At 48.3% G+C, this 11513-nt stretch overlaps 1 protein-coding gene across 2 annotated transcripts in view; it reads right to left on the reverse strand.

Moving 5' to 3' along the window:
• The window catches only part of JAKMIP1 (janus kinase and microtubule interacting protein 1), a 175362-nt gene extending 164233 nt beyond the window's left edge, over window positions 1-11129 (reverse strand). The window contains exon 1 of one of the 2 annotated variants that reach the window (XM_017887098.1): window positions 10995-11127. The gene's annotated coding sequence lies outside the window, so the exon portion shown is untranslated. Of the gene's footprint in view, window positions 1-10994 lie in introns of both variants that reach the window. The other variant, XM_017887097.1, reaches the window with a different exon arrangement.
• Between the last annotated feature and the right edge of the window lie 384 nt (window positions 11130-11513).

Below are 11513 nucleotides of genomic sequence, written 5' to 3' on the forward strand. Positions count from 1 at the left end.
TCAGGAGTTCGAGACCAGCCTGGCCAACATGGTGAAACCCTGTCTCTACTAAAAATACAAAATTAGCCAGGCTTGATGGTGGGCACCTGTAATCCCAGCTACTCGGGAGGCTGAGGCAGGAGAATCGCTTGAACCTGGGAGGCAGAGGTTACAGTGAGTCAAGATTGTGCCACTGCACTCCAGCCTGGGTGACAGAGCAAGACTCTGTCTCAATAAATAAATAAGTAAATAATTTTAAAAATGAAAGTAAAATGGAACAGAAACTTCAGCACTCAGGGTGCTGGGACTTGGTTTTCAAACCACCTTCCATGGAGCCCTGGTGCTCCTTGAAGATGTTTGCGGGGGCCAGGAGTCAAAGGTCTGGAGCAACAAATGCTTGACTTCTTTTTTCTAGGTGTAATAATTTTAAACTATGAAAACATCATACCAATTCAAATGGGCTGCAAACCCAATATTAACCCGGGTAGACCCCACTGCAGGGACCTGGGCTGCCAGGTGAACACTCAGCTTTGTGCAGGGCTTGGGGGACAGTCTCTCCTGTCATCTCCAATGAAATGCACTCTGAGAATGCAAGGCAAGTCACTCCCAAAAACAGAATCACAAATGCGGTATGCAAGTCATTACGACAGAATATTTTCACAACCACAACAAAGTCCATTAATACTCAAGATGCCACAACTGTTCAGACTGCAACTGTCACCCTACACTTTTCGTTCTGACAGTTGAATTCATCAGAGCAACCTCACTATCCTCATTAACTGACCTAATAACTAGTAAATGTTGTCAGTTTAAAGTCGTAAGATAAATGTGAGAATAAACCATCACTTCTCTGTTTTGTATATTGGAGCAGGATGGTTGAGCTATTTAAAAATTTTATTTTTGAAAAGACTTCATTTTGCAGATGGGAAAACAAACTCAAAGAGAGGTGAGGGAATCACACTGTCCTGTGAGTACCATCCCTTCTCAATAGGCAGAAACCAGGTGCCCAGCACACAGCAGACACTCCATAAATGCCCTAGGGAAGGAAGGACCACTCCCAGGCACCACAGCCAGGAAGTGGGCAGGACTCGAACTCAGACCTCCCCACTCCCAGCCCACTTCTGGTTTTCAGACTCTGCCGCCTTCCCTCCTTTCCTAGAAATGACAATACAGCCCACACTCAGCATCACAAGGAGGGAGAGGCGGCAAGGTGACTGTGCTATAAGAGCCAGGGTGCCTTCCCTCTTCCTCAAGAAAATACTAGAAGCCAAGCACACCTGAGCGCCAGTGTGGGATGTGTGCTATATGGACGGGAAGAGCTGCCGTCTGCACTCTAGGAAACAAGGGTCTCCTGCGCTCACCTGTAGACTCAGCAAGAGAGCTGGGGTGATTGTGCCTATCGAAGGGAAGCAACCAATTGTCAATTATTTTAGAAACAGCCAAACAGATAGAACACATAACTACAGGATAAGGGGAGGGATGGTTAATACTGAGTATCAACTTGATTGGACCGAAGGATACAAAGCATTGTTCCTGAGTGTGTCTGCCAGGATCTTGCCAAAGGAGATTCACATTTGAGTCAATAGACTGGGACAGGCAGACCTGCCCTCAGTGTGGGTGGGCACCATCTAATCAGCTGCCAGCACAGCTAGAATAAAGCAGGCAGAAGTTGGAAAAAGCAGACTTGCTGAGTCTTCCGGACTCCATCTTTCTCCCGTGCTGGATGCTTCCTGCCCTCAAACATCAGACTCCAAGTTCTTCAGCTTTTGGACTTTTGAACTTCCATCAGTGGTTTGCCAGGAGTCTCAGGCCTTGGGCCACTGACTGAAGGCTGCACTGTCGGCTTTCCCACTTTTGAGGTTTTGGGACTCAGACTGGCTTCCTTGCTCCTCAGCTTGCAGACCACCTAATGTGCGACTTCACCTTGTGATCGTGTGAGTCAATTCTCCCAATAAGCTTCCTTTCATATATACATCTATTCTATTAGTTCTGTCCTGCTAGAGAACCCTAACTAATACAAGTGGGAACCAGCCCTGTCTGCCCTGGTTCTCAAACTGGAGAGCGTATTGGAATTGCTCTGAGGGCTTGTTAAAAGCCAGACCCTAGTTGCAGAATCCCTGATCCAGGAGATCAAGATGGGGCCAGAGGACCTGTGGTTCTGAGCTGCTCCCAGATGAGGCTGCTGCTGGCCCAGGACCTCATTTTGAGAACTGTGTCTCTGATCTGTTCATTACAAACCCTCCTGATTAAGGCTCATTAAGGCAGGTATTCTAGACAATACCTTTAACAGTCCACAGCCAAGTCTTCTATCTAAACTATTAAAACTACATTGAGAAAATATTTATAGAGTACAATTAAATATGAGACTAGTTCAGACTGGACCTTTTTTAAAATTACCTCAGTGTGGAGGTCATTTCCCAATTGTGCTGGACAGTAAGAGGGAGCAGAGGGGCACTCCATTCAGTAACAGAGAGGAAAGTGGACACGGCCAGTCACTCAACACAGTGGCTGGTTAGGGGCCACAGGAAGGAAAATGAACAAGGGGTGGTGAGAATTACACAAGTCCCAAGCAGGGAAAGCTCCCAGCTAAAGTGAGGGGAATGGAGGAACAGCAGACGAGGCTTCCCTGGAGCTGGCCAGGGGCAGGTCAGGAGGATGGGCAGGATGCAGACTGAGGAGGCAGAGCAGGGTGGGGAAGTCCAAGGAACTTCCAGGAAAGAGGGACGGTGAGCAAAAGCATGGAAGTTGGAAAAGGAGGTGGGGAGAGTCAGGGAAGTAAAGTAGTCAGTTTGCAAAGGGAAGTGAAGGGGCAAGCAGGAGTGATGGAGGATGAGACAGGAAGGGAAAAGTGGGGGCCTCTGGTGTCTGACTGGCAATAATCGAACATCAGCTACAGGCCAGGCACGGCTTGATGCCACTGACTTCTAACTTCATTGCACTGTAGTCACAGAACCTGCTTTGGTTTTTTGTTTGCTTGTTTTCTCTCCTTTTAATTTTATCGAGGTTGTATTAGGGCCTAGCATATGGTCTATCCTGGAAAATGATTCATGGGCACTGAAGAATATTTATTCTGTCATTGGTCGAGTGTTCTATAGGTTTCCTTTAGGTCTAATTGGTGTACAGTGTTGTTCAAGTTCCCTGCTCCCTTGTTGATCTCCTGTAGACTTGTTCTATCTGTTATTGAAAGTGGGTGTTGACATATCCAGCTATTATTGTTGAATTATCTATTTCTCCTTTCATTTCTGTCAGGTTTTTTGTTTGCTTATTTGTTTGAGACAGTCTCTCACTCTGTCACCCAAGCTGGAGTGCAGTGGTGCAATCACAGCTCACTGCAGCCTCAGCCTCCCCAGGCTCAGGTGATCCTCTCACCTCAGCCTCCTAAGTAGCTGGGACTACAGGCACACAACACCATGCCTGGCTAATTTTGCATTTTTTTTTTTATAGAGACAGCATCTCACCATGTTATCCAAGCTGGTCTCAAACTCCTGGGCTCAAGCAATCTGCCCGCCTAAGCCTCCCAAAATGCTAGGATTTCAGGCATGAGCCACCATGCCCAGCCCATTTCTGTCAGTTTTTGCTTCATGTATTTTGGTGCTCTCTTGTTAGGTGCAAATATGTTTATAATTGTTATATATTCCTGATGTATTGAACTTCTTGTCATTATAAAATGTTGCTCTTTAGTAACTTTTTTTGTTTTAAACTCATTTTGTCTAATATCAATATAGCCCCTTAGTTTTCTTATGGTTGCTATTTGCATGATATATTTTTTCTCATCGTTTCACTTTCAATATATTTGTATCCTTGAATCTAAAGTGTGTCTCCTACAGATAGTACTATGATCTGAATGTTTATGTCCCCCCAGAATTCATATGTTTCTAGTCACCAGTATGATAGCATTAGGAGGTGAGGTATTTGGCAAGTGATTAGGTCATGAGGGTGAGCCCTCACAAGTAAGATTAGTGCCCTTGTAAAAGAAACCCTAGGGAGGTAGCTCACCCCTTCCACCATGTGAAAACACAGCAAGAAGACTGCTATCTATGGGGAGGCAGACCCTCATGAGACGTTGAATCTGCCAGTGCCTTGATCTTGGACTTCCCAGCCTCTAGAACTGTGAGAAATAAACTTCTATTGTTTATAAGCTATTCAGTCTAAGATGTTTTGTTATAGCAGCCTGAAAGGGCTAAGACAGCATATACTTGGATCATATATTTTATCCCTGACAACACCTACCTTTTGATTGGCTTATTTAACCTGTTCATCTTTAATAGTATTGATATAGTTGGACTTATGTCTTCCATTTTATTTTGTTTTCAATATGCCTCATGTCCTTCTGCTCCTTTATTCTTCCATTACTGCCTTCTTTGGCACTAAATGAATCAGGCACCATGTTTGCCATGTAAGTCAGGAGCAAGGACTTCAAAGAGGTATTTCTTTTAAATTTAAATAGCAAAATTACCTTTCTGCAAGGACTTCAAAGAGGTATTTCTTTTAAATTTAAATAGCAAAATTACCTTTCTGACACTGTTAAGTTTCTTAAATGGCTAATTTTCAAATCTCTCATGATTTTTCTTCATTTTGGTTCCAGTAAATGGGAGCCAATCAATCATTTATCCAATAGTCTCTGAACACCATCTACAAAAACGTCTACTACCAGCTTCCTGGGTTGGAAGATTGGAAGTCTACAGCTTGACCTTCTTACAAGGAGGCAGAATGGGGCCATTATATTTTCGAGATCCCCTTCATGACACGTGGTGACTGGAAGTGTGGAGACAGCTCAGTGCTTCAGACTAAGGTGGGAAGGGATGGTCAGGATTCATAACAGAGTCCACAATGATAGTGTTTTCAAATGCCGTGGCATTGTTCTCACAGACACCTGCTCACCTCTGCTCAGGAGGCTCTGATAAGCAGAGGTCCTTTCCACACTTGCCACGATAAGCAGATTAAGACACCACCCCAAACTGTTCAGCCCACATCCCTACCCAAGAGTGACTTAACACACCCCACTTAACACACCTTGCCACTTGACCTCTTAGCATAGCCCCAAAGCCCTCTGCTCACTAACAAGGATGAAGGGAAGCTACAATCCAGGAGCAAATGAATCGTCAAATTCCAAATGAACAACTTATTAATTTGGGGCACCTGAGGGCACCAGCATCCCTCCCCCATCTTCTGGCTAGAGCACTCCAATTTCTAATATCCTATCCAGCAATAAGACTTGTTTGTGTCTTCAGTCGGAAGTGTCTTGCATTGGTTTTTAGCCATCCCTATAGACAAATCCAGGGCTCTACAATGCACAGGCTCTCACAGACTCGGTTCATCCTGGGTGCCTATGGTACTTCCTGGGAGAGACAGATCATGTCAGGAAAGCACCCATCTGCCCAGTGGTTTAAATAGATTAGGCACAATGTGGGGGCATCCAGGCCCTTTTTCAAAAGAAGATATCTGGTTTGCAAAAAGAACCTCGTCAAGCCCCGAGCCTGGAAGGCTCCAAGACTTGCTGCAGAAATCCAATTACCGCTGGGCATAATGAGCTCACTCACCCAGCGCCCTGGCCCAACAACGCAGCCCTGCCAACATCCAGAAAGAAGGTTTGTCTTCCAAAGTGCATTCGGAGGGTATGGCTTGGGAGAAAGAGAAAAACCAGGCTAATGGAATAAGAAATGTGACCTTCCGGGAACACAGGCACGCGGTTTGTTTCTGAAGAACAGCCTTCTAACATTTTTCTGCTGCCTTAAACTAAAAGCAGGCTGCACCATAAGGCAGCGAAATCCCAGTCTGAGGAGGGAAAGGGAAACTTTGAGTTTTACAGAACCTTTGTAAATGTCATCTCTGGACTGATAAAACAATGTGGGGTATTCCCATCCCAAGCATTACAGTATCTGAGGCTCAAACAATTGACTGTCACTAGAGGTGGCTTCTGCAGAGAACAGAGTGATGTTTTTTTAAGCGCAGAGTGGACTTGATGCAAGCAATAGAGAGAACATACTGTGCCCCTGCTAAGGTCCCTCCCAACACTGACATTATGGGAATCTGAGACTAAAAGCCAAAAATCTATTAACCACCTACTGTGCACCTTGCCCTGGCCAGGCTCTGGGAGTTCCAGTGTGAATCAGAAAGCATTCCTACCCTCATAGAGCCCTCTGTCTAGCGGAGGAGTCAGACAAGTCACTGGCAGCTGCAACACACTGTGGCCAGGGCGGAGGGTGGCGTGGGGCAGTGAGGGCCCTGGGGTTATACCTGGCCCAGTCTGGGGATGGAGTTTTCTGGAGGAAGGCGCATGATGGATCTTAAGCACAAGTGGATGGGGCTGGGGGAGGTGAACAGGCAGATCCATCAAAGGGAACAGCGTGTGCAAAGGCCTGGCTCAGTCGAGAGCAGCCGGGGGACTGTGTAGCTGGACACGGGCTCTGCTGCAGGCATGGCAGGAGAGGGAGGCAGGGTGGGCCATGCCCCACTGGCAAAATCAGAGGAGAGAAGGAAGCCCCATTAGTCCATTCCCCTGCCCCTGGGCCTGTCTGAATCCAGCCTCAATGACTTCATTCACTCAATCCTCATTTGTAGAGTACGTAAGTGGGTCTCTCCCCACTCCTGGGGCCCAAGAAGGGTGGAGGAAGTGGCACCCGAGGAGCAGTGCTCAGGAGAGGGCTATGGTTCAGGGGGGAAATGGCGGGAGTTGAACTGGGAGCAGACCATGGGGGGCTGCAATGCCAGGCTAAATTTACAACATGATGTTACAGGCTGCATATAGATCCTAAGATGGTTACTATAGTGAAGCAGATTAACATATCTCTGTCTAACATAGTTACACATTTTTTGTTGCAAGAGCAGCTAAAATCTACTTATTCAACAAAAATCCCCAATAAATGCAATTGTATTAACAAAGTTCCCATGTTGCACTTTTCCTCTCTAGACTTGCTCATCCTACACTCTTTCCATAAGTGAACACCACCGTTAGGAGTAGCCAGAGCTAGGTTGAACCCGCCACTGCCATTTCCACCTGTGCAAGCTCAGATAAGTCACTCGTTCCCCAGCAATGAGGTGGTGGAGGTCCAAGGAGAGGGCTGGGAGGAAGGTCCACTGCCATCCTCGATAATCACCTGGGGCTCTTCCTGCTGACTTGTGGGCACACCCCGCCTCCCGCCCCCAACCCCAGCAGGCAGCATAATGCCAGGCACCTGAGGGCAGGTGTGCACAAGGAAAGTGAGGATGACAGTGTTAGCTCACGCCTACAAATCTCAGGACAAAGTTGCCCCCAGGCATCTCTCCACATGGAGCAAGCACACACACCCAGTGACAGGGATAGGGTGATACCCCAGAATACCGGAGCTCCCAGGGTGATGTGACATGTCTCCCTCGTGGCTCCTGGCTGAGTTGGGAATTCAGCTCATAGTCCCCTCCTAGGCCTGACAGAAAGCAGTGGAGATGGGGTCCAGAGCACAGGGGGTTCATCAAACAAGACAGCAGAGAATCACATCCTGAGAATCAGCCGCCCTTGGCCATCAGAGCTGGTGTGGGGCAGTTCCAGGATGGGGACAAACAGTAGCTTCACCCACACTAGGGGATGCAGGGACTGCAGAAGATGAACATGAGGTTGCAAACTCTTAAATCCTCGTGCAATGAGTATTGCAAAAGGCTTACACAGGCAAGAGCCACTGAGTGGCCAAGAGGCAATAGAGTGGCCCAACCCTCTTGGGCCACGCCAAAGTCATGGGCTTGACTGCCAGTGAGTGACAGCCCAGTGTGCGTCAGGCTCCAGACTCCAGACAGCTCTACCCCTGCGCTCCTCACCAGGCCTTCCCAAGGGCTCACAGCCAGAGACGGAGCTCCCACCACCCGTGTGACTATCCCCTGCATCTCCCTCCTGAGGCCCTCAGAGAACTCGTCCCGGGCCTTAGTGGCTGGGTCAGCCTCTGTATTTCAACTGTGGAGGCTATGGGTCTCCCCTCCCCCAGAACGTAAGCTGCTGTGGGCAGAGAGACCCTGCCACCCCCTGTCCTAATGGGGCACCAGATCCTAGCAGGGCACAAGGTGGCCCTCAAAGGTGCATTGTCATTGTTTGTCATCCAGCTGAGCTTCTTATTTACAGAGGAGGAAACTGAAGCACAAAAACCATTTCATTAACTTGCCTGAGGTCACAGACCTCATAGAAGGCAGAGCTGGAGGTTGAGCCCCGTAGGCCTGAGCCTGGACCCTGCCCTCTGGAGCTTACAGCTACAGCAGCAAGGCCCAGTGGAATACAACATGCATGCCATGTGTAATTTCACAGTTTTAGTAGCCACATTTTAAAAAGTAAAAAGAAGATAAAATTAATAATACATTTCACTTAGCCCAATATACACAAAATAGCATCATTTTGAAGTGAAATTCATGTGAAAATTATTACTAAGATATTTTATATTCCGTGTTTTCATACATCTTCAAGCCCAGGAGTGCATTTTACTTATTTATTTATTTAGTTAGTTAGTTATTATTTAGTTATTTATTTTGAGACGGAGTTTCGCTCTTGTCACCCAGACTGGAGTGCAGTGGTGCGATCTTGGCTCACTACAACCTCCGCCTCCCGGGTTTGAGCTATTCTCCTGCCTCAGCCTCCCGAGTAGCTGAGATTACAGGCGTCTGCCACCACGCTCAGCTAATTTTTGTATTTTTGGTAGAGATGGGGTTTTGCCATGTTGGCCAGGCTACTCTTGAACTCCTGACCTCAGGTGACCACCCTCCTCAGCCTCCCAAAGTGCTGGGATTACAGGCGTGAGCCACCGCGTCTGGCCAGGGTGTATTTTTCACTCACAGTCCATCTCAGTCCACAGGAACCACACTGCAGTGCTCAATAGCCCCTACCGGCAAGTGGCTACTAGAATAGGACAGCTCAGCTCCAGGAGGTCGCCTGGTGGCCTCAGAGCAAGCGTAAGAGTCACCTGGCATTAGAAAACTCATTGACAATCACAATGACCATGACTTCCACAAGTAACACCAGCAGCAGCGCCGGCTGACAAACACCTACTACACACAGACGCCACTGAGCCTGTTTTGGTTTTGGTCTACATCCAAAACCAACCCCAAGAGATAGGGACATTCTCTTTATTTCACAAAAGAAGGAAGTGAAGCTCAGAAAGATAAAGGAGCAAGCACTCAATCACAGAGCTAGCAGGAGTTCAGAAATTAAGTCAGTAGCAGTGATTACTGATTGAACACCTGCTCTGTGCCAATGTCCAAGGCTGACAGAGGAGGGGAAACCCCACAGGCAGGATTCCTGCCGTCATAGTGCTTGATTCTAGCTTCTGGGGAGGGGAAATGACAATAAAACCATTTCAGATCATGATGATTCTCAAAAGCAAACAGGGTACTGATGGGGACAAGGGGCACAGCCACTATCTGGGACAGTCAAAAACCTCCCCAAGGAGGAGAAATTTAGGCTGAGACATTGTGGTGGTTAATATTGAGTGTCAACTTGATTGGTGAAAGATGCAAAGTATTGTTCCTGGGTGTGTCTGGGAGGGTGTTCCCAAAAGAGATTAACATTTGAGTCAGTGGGCTGGGAAAGGCAGACCCACCCTCAGTCTGGGTGGACACCATCTAACCAACTGCCAGCATGGCTAGAATAAAGCAGGCAGGAGGAGATGGAAGAGCAGACTTGCTGAGTCTTCCGGCCCCATCTTTCTCCCATGCTGGATGCTTCCTGCCCTCGGACATCAGACTCCAAGTTGGTCAGCTTCTGGACTCTTGAACCTACACCAGTGGTTTGCCAGGGCTCTCGGGCCTTTGGCCACAGGCTGAAGGCTGTGCTGCTGGCTTCTGTACTTTTGAGGTTTTGAGACCCAGACTGATCTGCCACTGGTTTCCTTGCTTCTCAACTTGCAGACGACCTATTTTGGGACTTTACCTTGTGATTGGTAAGTCAATTCTCCTTAATAAAATCCCTTGCATATACACGTATATCCGATTAGTTCTGTCCCTCTAGAGAACCCTGCGTAATACAGACATGAGGGATGAAAAGAAGCCAGTCTGGGCCAGGGCAGGGATGAACATTCCAGGCAGCAAGCAGCTCACACAAGCGCTCTGAGCAGCAAGAATCCAGCATGTTCCAGCAACCAAAAGAAAGGCAGCCAGGGCTCCCTGCACTGTGCCAGCTGCCTCTCTGGGGCACTCGGATGGCCCCTACATTGTCCCTCCTGCCTTGGGGCGCTCCCACGCTCTTGCTTGGAAAATGAGGAGCCAACAAACCATTCTGCAGGTTTCAAGGACAAGTCAAGGCTGGGAGCCCCCAGCACAGTGCTCATCACCAGGGACTGAACTGATGCATTAATGAGCAGGGGAGGAGAGGGTGGAAAAGCCTGCAGAACAGGACCCGGGCAGCCACAGCCCTGGGAAGAAAAGGTTGGCACCCTGAGCACTGCTTCCAACACCAGCCACAAAGGTGAGAACCCCAATGTCCATCCACAGATGAATGGACAATTGTGTTATATTCACACCATGGAATACTACTCAGCCATAAAGAGGAAGGAAGCACCGACACTCGCTACAACATGGGTGAACCTTGAAAATATCAGACTAAGTGAAAGAAGTCAGCCACAAAAAGCCACATACGATCTACTCTTGAAATATCCCGCACAGGCAAATCCAAGGAGACAGAGGGCAGATGGATGAGTGCCGGGGCTGGGAGAGGGGAAGTGAGGATTGACTGCTCATGGACACAGGGTTTTGTTTGGGAGTGAGGAAATTGTTTTGCAACTAGATCAAGGTGATAGTTGCACAACATTGTGAATGTAGTAAATGCCACTGAATTGTATAATTGAAGACGGTTAATTTAGAGTGATTGAATTTCACCTCAATTTTTTTAAGAAAAAGAAGGGGAAAAAGAACTGCTTTAATGGAAAGCACAGGTTATGATCTCATCCGATACATTCCCATGTCAGAACAAGCAGAGAGGGTCGACCAGCCACCAGATGCAACAGGATAGGGTGGGAGAAGACAGGAGACAGAAGCCCCAAGGGTAAAAGAAGCAGAAAGCTACTTACCAGCTCACTCCTTGCCTCCACTGTCAACTCCTCATAGTCCTCACCGGAAGGACACCCACCCTGTGGTGATGCGTCCCACCCCCTCCAGCGCTGAGGAGGGACCCAGGGCCAGTCCAGGCTCCTGACTCAAAATGCAGCCAAAGGAGAAGCTCAGAGACCAGCACACCGAGCCAGAGCCTCCCTCTGACCTGGCAGGCATAAGGGTATTTCTGCCACAATGAGCACCCGCTGGCAGTCCCTGGCTGGTGCACACAGAACGCCTTTCATTCCTTAAAGTGGCCCTTCAGCCAGTCTCAGCCATGGTGGGAGACAGGACAGCAGCAGCCTGTACCCGGGTCCTCCCATGGGAGACAGGACAGCAGGCAGGCTGTACCCAGGTCCTCCCAGGCCCGTTGGGAGTTTTAGGATATGCAGTGGGTCCTGAGGATGTTTGCAGGTCCTGGAAAAGATAAAGGGGCCCCCTCAGACCACACAGAGGGGAACGGGCTGACCTAACACAAGAGGGTGGTGGTGCCCAAC

This window comes from Rhinopithecus bieti, unplaced genomic scaffold (assembly GCF_001698545.2).
Source record: "Rhinopithecus bieti isolate Rb0 unplaced genomic scaffold, ASM169854v2 scaffold_16601, whole genome shotgun sequence".
In the NCBI taxonomy this organism is placed as follows: Eukaryota; Metazoa; Chordata; class Mammalia; order Primates; family Cercopithecidae; genus Rhinopithecus; species Rhinopithecus bieti.